General features: G+C 36.6%; 1 protein-coding gene across 1 annotated transcript in view; it reads right to left on the bottom strand.

The window, feature by feature from the left end:
- Positions 1 to 12,388, bottom strand: part of PHF3 (PHD finger protein 3) — an 81,578-nt gene that overhangs the window by 35,427 nt on the left and 33,763 nt on the right.

The following is a 12,388-nucleotide window of genomic DNA, read 5'->3' as shown; positions in this document are numbered from 1 at the left end:
TATAACTTTCCCCTCTCTCAAATGCCAGGTAAAATTGTAGGGGTTTAATATAGCTATATAATTAAATTACCTTCTAGTCAAAAGAGAGAGCATTTCATTTAATGGGAAGGGGGAGATATGGAAAAGGACTGGAGGACACTGAAGAAAATATAAACACTGTATATTCTGAATTATAATAACAAATTTACTTCACTTAACTGGCTGACATACAGCAATTCTAAATGTGCAGCTGAATGATATCTTGTAAAAAGAATGTGATTATTTAGATCAGAAGGCCTGGATTCAAATCCCAACTAAAACACTTAAATAAAACTTGACCAAGTCACTTAACCTCTCTATCAGTTTCTTTATCTCTAAAATGAGAATAACAATACCTGTCCTACCTACCTCACAGGGCTGTTGTGAGGATCAAGTGAGATGATGTATGAGAACTCACTTTGTAAACTTTAGAGCACTACACAAATGTTAGTTATTATCTTCATCCTAGGGGTTAGAAGGAACCTCAAGAAGTTATCTAGTCCTCATCTTTGTATCCAAGAAGAACTTCAATTAAAAGAGCTCAACAAGATAGTGGTCTATCCTAAAATTTAAAGAGAACAAAATTCTTTATAAATATACTTTCAAATGGTACAATCTTTTTGAAGAGCACTTTGACAACAAACAGAACAATGAAACTGCTTATATACTTTGATCAATAAATTATAAAAAGAATAAATTATGAAAAAAAAGCTGGCTAGAAAACAGTGTGATCTTTGTTAGTAAAAAAAAAAAAAACGAAATGCATGTGCATGTACATTCAGACAAACAAAAAAAGATTAGCAAAAAGATGAAAATCATAATAATGGTTATTCTATAAAATATATTTATTTCCTGTTTTCCACATTTCCTGCTATATGCATGTTATCACTCTCAAAAATAGTCTATGCTTTAATCACTATTCCTATGCACTAAAACCTTAAAGAATATACTTTAGGAAAATTTATCAGGACTCATTTAAGATATAATTAGGGGAGAAACGGGTAGGGAGTTCAGTTTAGAAGGCTATTCCATCATGATGAAATACTTATGTTGCCACAAATTCACACACATTCTCAAAAATGTTTTAACATTCATTTAAAAAAACAAAATGTAAGACATTTCATCCCAATTTTATATAAAAGCATGTATACAATTTATGCATTACAAATATGCATAGACAGAAATGGACAGGTGGGGGGGGAAGCACTGGAGTATTACCAGTGATCAGGTCTAGTGGTAAGGTAGATAAGGAATTTAGGTTTTTTACATCATTGTCACGCTATCTCTTTGTTTTCCAACCTTTTCTACAATCAGCATGTATTCTGTATTGTAATCAGGAGAGAAAGAAAAAGTTCAAATGATAAAAATAGTCCAAGAGAAGAGTAAATAAAGCCCGATTAACAGTGTTTATTGGCAGGGAGCGAAAAGTTATGCTCTGAATTTTAGAGCTATATTGCAATGCAGAATCAATGGGATTTAGCAAGCCCAATCCAAAAGTCAATTATTACGTTTTCTCTTGCTCCATCTGCTAGTAGCTTCTGACCCAGCTCACCCATCTCCCCTTCCTGAATCCCTTTCCCCTCACTTCACTTGTGAACATCACACTTCTTCCCATCTCACTAGCCACTTCTTAATATCCTTTGACAGAGCCTCTTCTTCTTGCAGATGTCTACGTGCTGGAGGACTTAAGAGTCAATCCTCCCACCTCTCATCTTTATCTACATTCAAACCTCCCCAAGTGCTCTCATCCAGTACCATCTACATTTGTATGACTCCCAAAATTATTTTCTCCAGCCCCAAGTTCACATTTAACCTCTGGAAGAGGATAATTTGACATCTCCACACAAGGTTGTCTAACAGATACCTCAAGCTTAACATACTGAAAATAAACACTGCTTCCACCCATTCCCCCCCTCCCCTAAATAAAACTGCCCCTCCTAAGGTATTTCTGGTAATGGAACCTCCATTCACCCAGTTGTTCAAACCCCAAACTCCTGAACTATCCTTAGCTCTTCTCTCCTCATATACCACATCCAGGTGATCAGCATATCCTGCTAATTCTATCTATAAAACTCATCTGACCATTTACCATCTCCACAACTAACATTCTACTCCAAATTACCATCATTTCTCATCAAGACCATACTGTAATAGTGTCCCAGGTCCTTCTACTGCCACACACCACCCCCCCACACACATACACATACAGTTTACTCCCCACACAGTCATCACGGTGATCCTTCTAAAATATGAAGTCTTATCTTGTTACCATTCTTCTCTTCAAGACCCTCCAAACTCTTGCCACCACACCACCACACTTAGATTTATGCCCCAAATCCTAACCAGGGCCCACAGGATCCTAAGATCTTCCCCAGCCAACTTCTCTGACTTTTCACCTATCGCTCTATAACTCACCCCACTCCAGTCACACAAACCTTTCCTAATACAGGAAAGTATAAGATCTCAGGGTTCTGTTACTTGTTATTCCCTATGGCTAGGATGCTATTCTCCCAGATATCCATATGGCTCCCTCTCTTGCTTCTTTCGAGTTTTACTCAAATATCACCTTCTCAGAGAAACTTTTCCTAACAATCTTACCCAACACTCTCATCACTGCCTAAAGACCCTTAGTGTACTTTATCCTTTAAAACATGTTTCACACTACCTGATTAATATCTGTTTAATAACTGTCTTCTCCACTAGAATGTAAGTCTACAAGTCAGAACTCTCTCTCTCTCTCTCTCTCTCTCTCTCTCTCTCTCTCTTGTTCAATGCTGAAACTCCAGAACATAGAATAATGACCTGGTATACAAGATGTACTCCAGAAATATTGGTTGAGCAAAAGAATTAGGGAAAAGAAGAGGCCAGGAAAATTTAAATGTTGATAAGTGAGAAAAGGTTTTCACTAACCAGAAGACAGAAGTTGGAAAGAACAAATTTGGAAGTAAAGTAGTGACTTCACTTTTTGGATATACTGATGACATTAAAAAGAGCAGGCAAAGAAGCATCAAGGTAATAAAACATCACACAAAAAAGGGTAAGGAAAATCTCAATGAAGTAGGGATCAGGAAGGTTAATGCTACAAGAGAAAACAAAGGAAGGAGGAAAATCCACTAATTTGACACACAGAAACAGAGGACCAGATGACAAAGGTTAAAAAGTGAATGAATAAAGAATGACAACTGCAGTCTCTCTTTTATTTTTAAGAAGTGTAATGGTAAAAGACAGAAAAGGAGGACAATCAACTAAAGGAAGTTAAAGGGACAAAAGACGATTTCTCTATTTAAGTGACAAATGGGGAAGGGAAATGTAAGGAGGTGAGGTAGGGAGAATTACCTTTACAAAAGGAGATGCGGAATGGGAAGGGAAAGAGAATGCGGCAAGAAGGAAGGAAGGAAGGAAGGAAGGAAGGAAGGAAGGAAGGAAGGAAGGAAGGAAGGAAGGAAGGAGAAAGAAAGAGGGAGGGAAAGAAAGAAAGAAGGAAGGAAGGAAGGAAGGAAGGAAGGAAAGAAAGAAAGAGAAAGAGGAAGGAAGGGAGAAGAGGAAGAAAGGAGATGGAGAGAGGAAGGGGAGGAGGGAAAAATCAACAAAGATCTCCACAGGTTTGCGTGTATGCTGGAAAATAACTTGGAAGGTAGTGATGCCTTGAGATCCCATCATCATACACAAACCTCCTAAGGCAACAAGCTACAATTACATCTAAGACTGCATTTGAGATGTTTCTCAGAATTGACATTTCCAAGAATGCAGCCTTTTTTGTACTTCTGCTCTACCTGACACATTTCCTTTACCTAAAGAAGTGCATCTTTAGGGGCGCTTGAGTGGCTCAGTCGGTTAAGCGTCCTACTTCAGCTCAGGTCATGATCTCGCGGGTCTGGTCCATGAGTTAGAGCCCTGTGTTGGCCCCTGTGCTGTCTGACAGCTCAGAGCCTGGAGCCTGCTTCATATTCTGTGTCTCCTTCTCTCTCTGCTCCTCCCCAACTTGCACTCTGTCTCTGTCTCCCAAAAATGATTAAACGTTAAAAAAAAAATTTTTTTTAAAGAAGTGCGTCTTTACACTAAATCAAGCTCTACATGGTTTCCAACATACCCAGGGCTCTCATCTGAACAATGCCCCCAACAAGTAAAGCACCTAACATAACTTCTCTGTGCCTCAAATTCTTCAATAAAATGGAGAAAATACTAGTGGCTCAGAGGGTGGTTGTGATGATTAAATTAATATGTATAAAATGCTTAGAACAGTATCTGGCACTTAGCTTCTGTTTCAGTCTCCCTGCTCATGTATTCACCCTCAAAAATTATATACTCCTTCCCCTCACTGTTTTTCCTCAACTCTCCCCATAACAAATCAAATTTTTAAAAGTATCTGAAATTTCTTTCTTTGAATCTATTCATCTAACTAAAGGTAATTCACAATGCAGAATGGATAATCTCTAGCAAAACCCTCCAAATTAGGTATTTGTGTTTTAAAGAGTTTAATCCAACTGTTTGTGCTAAGAAAATGAACAGAAGTAAAGGAGAATCTGGGTTCTTTTCAGAACACTACCTATTTTCAGGGACCTCCCACATCTCCCCCTCCTTCTGCCACAAGGCTAACCAAGATTTAATATTTGACATCTCAACTTTTTAAATTCACTAAAATGGAAACTTTGGGTTACCAAAACAGTGCTATGACCCACCCGGACTCTTTAGAAGACAAGTGTATGGCTATGCCATACAGAAAAAAACAATATGCTTTTTCATCCCTCCCAGATTCCAGAATTAGAGGTCACTCTCATTTTGAAATTTTGGCATGAAATCTATCATCATACTCAGAAATCCCTGAGCTTGAGTTTAGATCACATTAAAATTCCTCCCAACCTCACCTGCAAATGGCCCTAATTTAATCTGAGTTCTGAGGTCAGTCATGTCTATGTGAAATCCTCCCAACACTAATATTACTTTATTCCAGACCATTTACTTCTAATCTATCTTTTTGGGAAAAAGAGGTAAATGAGATAAAGAAAATAAAACCAAGCCAATTGGAGTTAAACTTACTGAATTTCTCAAGAACAGGATTAGTTTAAATCACTCTAATGCCATATAAAAGGGAGAACCACAGTACAGTATGAAATTCTTCACATTTGACATGCCTTAATTCATGCTGGCAGTGCAAAAGGCCAAACTCAACTATTTCTAGGACAACTGTTTCCTCTTTTATAGAAGTTGGCATTGGGGCACCTGGGTGGCTCAGTCAGTTAAGTGTCCAACCCGTGGCTTTGGCTCCCGTCATGAACTCCTCCTGGTTTGTGAGTTCAAGCCCCACATTGGGCTCTATGCTGGCAGTGCAGGGCCTACTTGGAATCCTCTCTCTCCATCTCTCTGTCTCTACCCTGCTAGTGCTCTTGCTCGCTCTCTCAAAATAAATAAGTAAACTTAAAAGAAAAAGTTGACATTAAGTATCAGACTTCAGAAAAAACTAAAGAGCATGATGTTGCAGCATCACAATAATAAAGGTTAGATATCTTTTTACAAGGCTTGTGTTCTGAAGTAGAAAAGGAAATTTTATGGTTACATCCTCCTAACAGAGCCCCCACAGCTTTTTCCTCTAATGTTGCAAAATACCACCCGGCCTCTACCTGGACTCCCTTTAGGAAAAGTTATTTCCTTCATGGATGATTCATACTCTCATTCCTCAAAGAGGTTGTGGCATGATATACATCAAGTTGTATGTTACATAAAATTAACCATTTTGGGTAAATATATCATTTTAGATATTAGATGTTCCTAATTTGAAAAAATACAAATACTGCTACTATGCACACATATTTTTTTCTCAGTTCCTTCTTTACAATAAACTTTAACACATAGGTTTACTGAGTCAAAGAATGAGAATATACGTATCTTATTATTTTATATATCTCACCACATGGCTTTCCAAAGGGATCACAATTTACAGTGTAAAGAGATTCATATTAAGAACTCACTAGCATTGAGCCTCAGATTTTTAAAAGAAACACAGTTACTAAAAAACCTTGAACACTTCAGATGTGTATACTGCCTTTTTGTATTTGTTAGCTTTGCCTACTCTTCCACTCAGGTGTGAAGGTGTTTTTAATGTATTAGAATTCTATATGTAATTATCTATGTTACCTATTTGATGCAAATACTTTCCCTTATTCTATTTTAGTATTATCTGGTGTCAATCTAAGGTAACTTTTCTTCAGAATGTTATCTTCAGTTACTCCAATACTATCGAATTATCCATCCTTTCTGCCATAATCTAATACATTCTAAAGCCTTATATTTAAATGTGCACAAATATTTCCATTATCAAAGAAGTCTAGAAGACAGACACTGGGTTAAAGCAATTAGAACTGTTTTTTCACCACAGATCTTCGGTCTTCAATATGCTAAATGGGCATTATAGGAGGGAAAGAACTTCACGTGGCATAATACAACTGTTTCCCAAGTTCTATATTCACACATACTAAAAAACATACACCAAAATGCTAGTAATGGTTATTTCAGAGATTATTCCCTTTCTTCTTACATTTCCTAATCCATCTCACATTAAAATAGTTCTGTGAAAAAAATTTTTCCAAAATATCTGTGATTGCCTAGAAAATGAAGCTAAAAAGAGACACATTAAACAAAGGTTTTCTATGTAGAAATAAGTAGTATTATTGATGCCACTTTTTAATTTTTTTCCTTTTTATCAAAGTTATCCATGCACAAGGTTTTAAGGAGTGGTGTCTGGTTTCATAAAGTTTGTTAAGAAAAACATTAATGCCAAGCACCCACTTCTCCTCCACTTCCCCCACTAAACTTTAATTACCTCAATGGGAAATGAAGACAAATTAAACCCTTCATTGAAAGGTTGCTGTGAAAACTGAATTAACTAATATCACTTTTTTTTTTTCTTAGCTAATATAGCTTCTAATACAGTGCTTGGTAGGCAAATAACAAGATCTTAAATGGCAGCAATTATTAAGTATATCTTGGCAGATTTTTTTCAAATAAATTTCTACAGCCCTAAGTGCCCTTCATGTGATCCCTTCTCAACTGTCTAAATAATTTCTCTTATTGCCAAGACCATTCTACTAAGCTAACATAAAAGTGAGATGGTAATCATTCCCTAAAAATTTAACACTTGAATTCCATCCTAGAATACTATATTTACCTTTCAGTTAATGCCTTTAAAAACATTTACTGAGTACCTACTGTATGTCACATGCTGGCCCAGATTATTTTAGACACCAATGATACAGAATACTCAAAGACAAAATGACCGTGTTTCTTCAACAGTATTAAAAAAGGACTGGATGGGGGGACTTATACAGACTGATATATACTTACATACTAACCAACTCAATATATTGACGTTATTTCAATTCCAATTCAAACTTAAAAAAAAATGTTTAGGGAACTGGGTAAAACTGGAAGGTGACTGCACACTTGAAAATATTAAGAACTATCTTTAAAGTTCTTTTAATATTTGGATAATATTATAAAATATAGAATAAAATAAAGAATTCTTATATTAGCGATACATGCTAAAATATTTACAAATGAAATTACATGACTTTTGGGCTGTGCTTCAAATAATCCTGGGGTGGGGGCAGGTAAGGAGGAGTGGGGTATAAATGAAATAAAACCAACTATTAACTGTTTAAGCTAAGTAACAGGTACACTGAGCTTCATTATACTCTTCTTTGTTTGATGTTTTCCATAAAATATAAAATTTTTAAAAAACTGTTTCCATAAAGCTTCATTTTAAAATGAGGGTGGGACAAACATAAACCATGTTACATGATAAGTCTTAACGATTAAAAGGAAAGAGTAATAGCCTTTCCTTAAAGGATCCTTAAAATCCTTAAAAGGATGATTTGTAATTTAATAAATAGCCAGCAAAAGCCAGGGATACTTGTACCGGTTGTTTACTGCACAACAGCTTCTGGCCTATGGGAAAAGTGAAGACTGAAATCCAGGCCTCTGTCTGTTCTCCAAGCTTACATAGGAGAAAAGGATGACTTGTTTTTTTTTTTTAAGTTGATTTATTTGAGAGAGAGAGGGAGAGCACGTGCATGCACACACACACACAGGAGGCAGAGGGAGAGGGAGAGAGGGAGAGAGAGAATCCCAAGCAGGCTCCACGCTACCAGCACAGAGTCTAACGTGGGGCTTGAACTCAGTACTGTGAGATCATGACCTGAGCCAAGATCAAGAGTCAGCTGCTTAATCAACTGAGCCACACAGGTACCCCCAAGGATGTCTTTTTCGAATTCCTAAAAAGGTACTATATGGGCTGGAAGGAGCCTGGGAATGGCTCAGTCAGTTAAGTATCTGACTTTGGCTCAGGTCATGATCTCATACTTCGTGGGTTCAAGCCCCACATGAGGCTCTGTACTGACAGCTCAGAGCCTGGAACCTGCCTCGGATTCTGTGTCTCCCTCTCTCTCTGTCCCTCCCCATTCGCACTTTGTCTTTCTCTCTCTCCCTCTCTAAAATAAATAAACATTTTTTAAAAAGAAAGAAAAATCTGAACAAGTTGGGACAACAGCTTTTTAGAAGGCATATCAAATACCTAGACCCTGAAGAAGGAACATGACTAGGATATCAGAATAGATTGGGGGCAGGTCCCTGTGGCTAGATTAGGGAAAGTGAGAAGAACAGAAGATAATATTACATACAGAGGTACCAGGGGAAACTAAGAAGGGTCTAGGCTACAAGGACTTTAGTTTTTTTTTTTTTCTTTGTATGAAGCAGAAAGTTACCAGAGCACTGTGAACACACAGGCATGATTATGATCTAACTTTGTAAAGGATTACTTTTGGTACTCTTTTCAGAACAGACTGTAACAAATCCCAAAGGGCAGAAGCTGGGAAGCCACTTACAGGCTAATGCTATAATCCAGGTGAGAGATGGAAATGGCTAAGACCACAATGGTAGTGAAGAAAATGAGAAGTACAAGTAGCCAGATTCTGGATATATCCTGAAAATAAAGCCAACAAGATTTGCTGACCAACTAAATATGAAAATATGAAAGAGAAAATATGAAAGTAAAATAATGACTTCAAAGTTTTTTGCTGAGCAATTCAAAAGGACTTGCCATTTATAGAGATGGGAAAGACTATAGGAAGAATTGGCACTAAGGGAACTGGGGGGTGGGAAAATAGGCATCAAGAGTTCAGACATTAAGTTTAAGATGCCCAATAGACAGCCAAAGACATTAACACAGGTGTCTGGAGTTTAGACCAGAAGGTGAGGCTAAAAATACACATACATATACAAATACATACATGAGTTTAATTATAGAGTATTTTTCAAAGATTTTATTTAATTATTTATTTTATTTTATTTGAGAGAAAGAGAGAGAGAATCTTAAGCTCCACACTCAGAGCCAAGCCCAACGAGGTACTCTATACGATGACCCTGGGATCATGACTGAAGTCGAAATCAAGAGTCAGATGGACACTCAACCAACTGAGCCATCCAGGAGCCCCAAGATTTTTTTTTTTAAGTAATCTTTACACCCAACATGGGGCTTGAACTTACAACCCTGAGTTCAAGAGTCACATGCTCCATCGACCAGGCAAGCCAGGTCTCCCGTAAAGAGTTTTTTAAGTTATAAAATTGGATAAAATCAGCACAACAGTGAGTAGAAAATAGAAAAGATACCTAAAATCTGAACCCTGAGATAGTGCAGTGCTTAGAGGTCAGGAAAATGAAGAGGAGTATCAAAAGAAACTGAGAGAAAGAAGACAGGCAGGTGACAGAATAACAGGAGTTCCAATCAAGTGAACAGATCATTTCAAAAGACAGAGATCAACTGATAGAAAGCCACTGATAAAAGAAAAAAGAAAAAGAAAAAGAAAGAAAAGAAAGAGTCTTGGGATCTAGCAGAGTCACAATCTGGAAGAAAGATACTGGGGATAAAGAACACAAGAGAATTCTTTCCAGAAGCTGCACTATAAGCAAAGAGCAAAAGAATAGAGTAATACAGATATATGATAAATATATGTATATATAAATGTATACAAAATGCACTTCCAAATCATGTGTGATAACACTGAAATTCAACTGTAAGGATTTTGGCAGAGTATATATACCCTTCAATTCTACCAAGCACGGATAAAACAAAAAGTAGAGTGGATATCCCATCATGTTAACTACAAATCATGACCATGGAAAACAAGAAAATAAAAACTTAGTCTTGAAACATGAAAATCTAATTTCATAAGTATCTAAATATGCACCTAAATATAAGACATAAGGGCTAAAATCATAAGAAAGCTTTTTTTAACTGCCAGGAAATATTTATTATGAAATTAAGGAAAATATCAAAACACACATAACAAATTTTCAAATGGATTAGCTCCATCCAGTTCTTCTAAAAACAAGCACAGAGAAGAGACACCTGGCCACCTACTGGCCAAATGTGGAAAATTTACAGTGACCAGGTAAACAACGTTAACATGAGTGTTTATGGCGTACTAAGGAGTACTTAGTTGCTTAAGGATTGTTTTTGGTTATCTAAATTTTATTTTTATTTCTTAGTGTTCTTTTTTGGTGGGCTAGCACATAAGAAAATCTTTGTCTCCTAGTTCATTTATATATTCTACCAATTACAGACTCTCCTGGGCAAAAAACTAAATATGAATGTAATCATATAATCACAATCCAAGATGATACGAGAATTATTTATTAACAGTGGATTACTTTAATCTGACAAAAGGATTAACTAACCACCACTTAAATCAATGCATACTTTCCATCTGCTATTTCTCTACAAGGAAGGTACTTTACTTATGCAGGAATCCAGGATATTCAAAAGGCTGGCCACTACATGTCTCTATGAATACTCCAATTTTTTTTTAATTTATTCATGTATTTTGAGAGACAGTGGGGGAAGGGCTGGGAGAAAGGGAGATAGAGAATCCTAAACAGGTTCCGTGCTGTCAGTGCAGAGCCTGATGTGGGGCTCAATTCCATGAGCTGAGCCAAAATCAAGAGTCAGACGCTTAACGGACTGAGCCACCCAGGCAGCCCTCGAACACTGCCACTTTTAATGGTACCTTCACAGAGATGCCTCCTCTGACCAGCCCAACTCAAATACACCATGGCCTCCACCACCAAACAACCAGACATTCTCTATCACCTTACATTTTTTGTGAGCTCCGTGAGGACAGGGGCCTTATTTGTCTCAAACAAAACTGTACTCTCCAGCACTGGAAACAGTCTGGTACCTGATGGGTATGCAATAAGTATTTATTAAATGAACAAACAGTACCAACCACTTTTATGCCAAAGCAAGTTATTATACCTCACAATTGAGGAGCCATACCATAAGCTGTTGATGCCCGGAATGGTATCTAATGAGAATGATACCATAAAACAAGAATTGCTTGAAAAAAAAATACAACTTAACTGTCTTATAATACGGATCTTACCATTATTTACTGAGTTTCCCATTTGAATGAATCAGATCCCAATTATGCACTTTGTTCCATAACATTTGGTTCACTTTTACTCAAATATAATAGGAAACCAAACATAAATGAGGCCAAGCTAAAAGTTCTTAGAGGATTACACAATTTTCAGTAGGTGAGACTAACATCACTAATCTGTAATAGCCCAAGAAAAGACTTTTAATGGTATTATACACAATATTAAATAAAATGTAAACTTCATGAGAGCAGGAATTTGTCATTATGCTTTCTAATATATCCCTAATTCCTTGAACACAGCTAGACCATACAAGTGTTCAGCCTTAAGCAGTTTAAATGAACTACATGAAAGTATACACAAATGTCACTGTTCCCAAGTTTCTATCTCAAGAGATTAGAACTATCACCTTAAACTAGACTCTAATCATGGAATTACCCTTAACAAGCAAAAGAAACAGAATAAAACACCTCTACTCCATCACAGTAGTGCACTGTCCCCTTGCAGTACCTTGCAGAACTCAGGAGTAAGAATGCTAACAGTTTAGAAAACAAAGATCAGAAGTATCCCACAATGGAGCTACCAAACAACAAAACATCTACTCACTCAAAAAGATACAATTAGTAGCTTTTTTTCAGGATATACGCATAGGAACTAAATCTTCTTAAGAGTAGAACTGCTAAAGTCTCTATTTAAAAGGAACTTTGGCCAAGTAATATTAAAGATTAAAGATAAAACCTTCCATTTACAACTGCATCAAAAAGAATAAAACAGGAGTAAGTTTAACAAAGGACATGAAAGATCTCTACACTGAAAACTATAAGACATTGATGAAAGAAATGAAGACAACAATAAATGGAAAGATATTCTATGGTAGAAGAATTAATGTTAAAACTCCCAAACTACTCAAAGCAATCTATAGATTCATGCAATCCTTATCAAA

This window comes from Prionailurus bengalensis, chromosome B2, assembly GCF_016509475.1.
Source record: "Prionailurus bengalensis isolate Pbe53 chromosome B2, Fcat_Pben_1.1_paternal_pri, whole genome shotgun sequence".
NCBI lineage: Eukaryota > Metazoa > Chordata > Mammalia > Carnivora > Felidae > Prionailurus > Prionailurus bengalensis.
The sequence above is the reverse complement of the archived record's forward strand: the minus strand, read 5'-3'. Positions and strand labels throughout refer to the sequence as shown.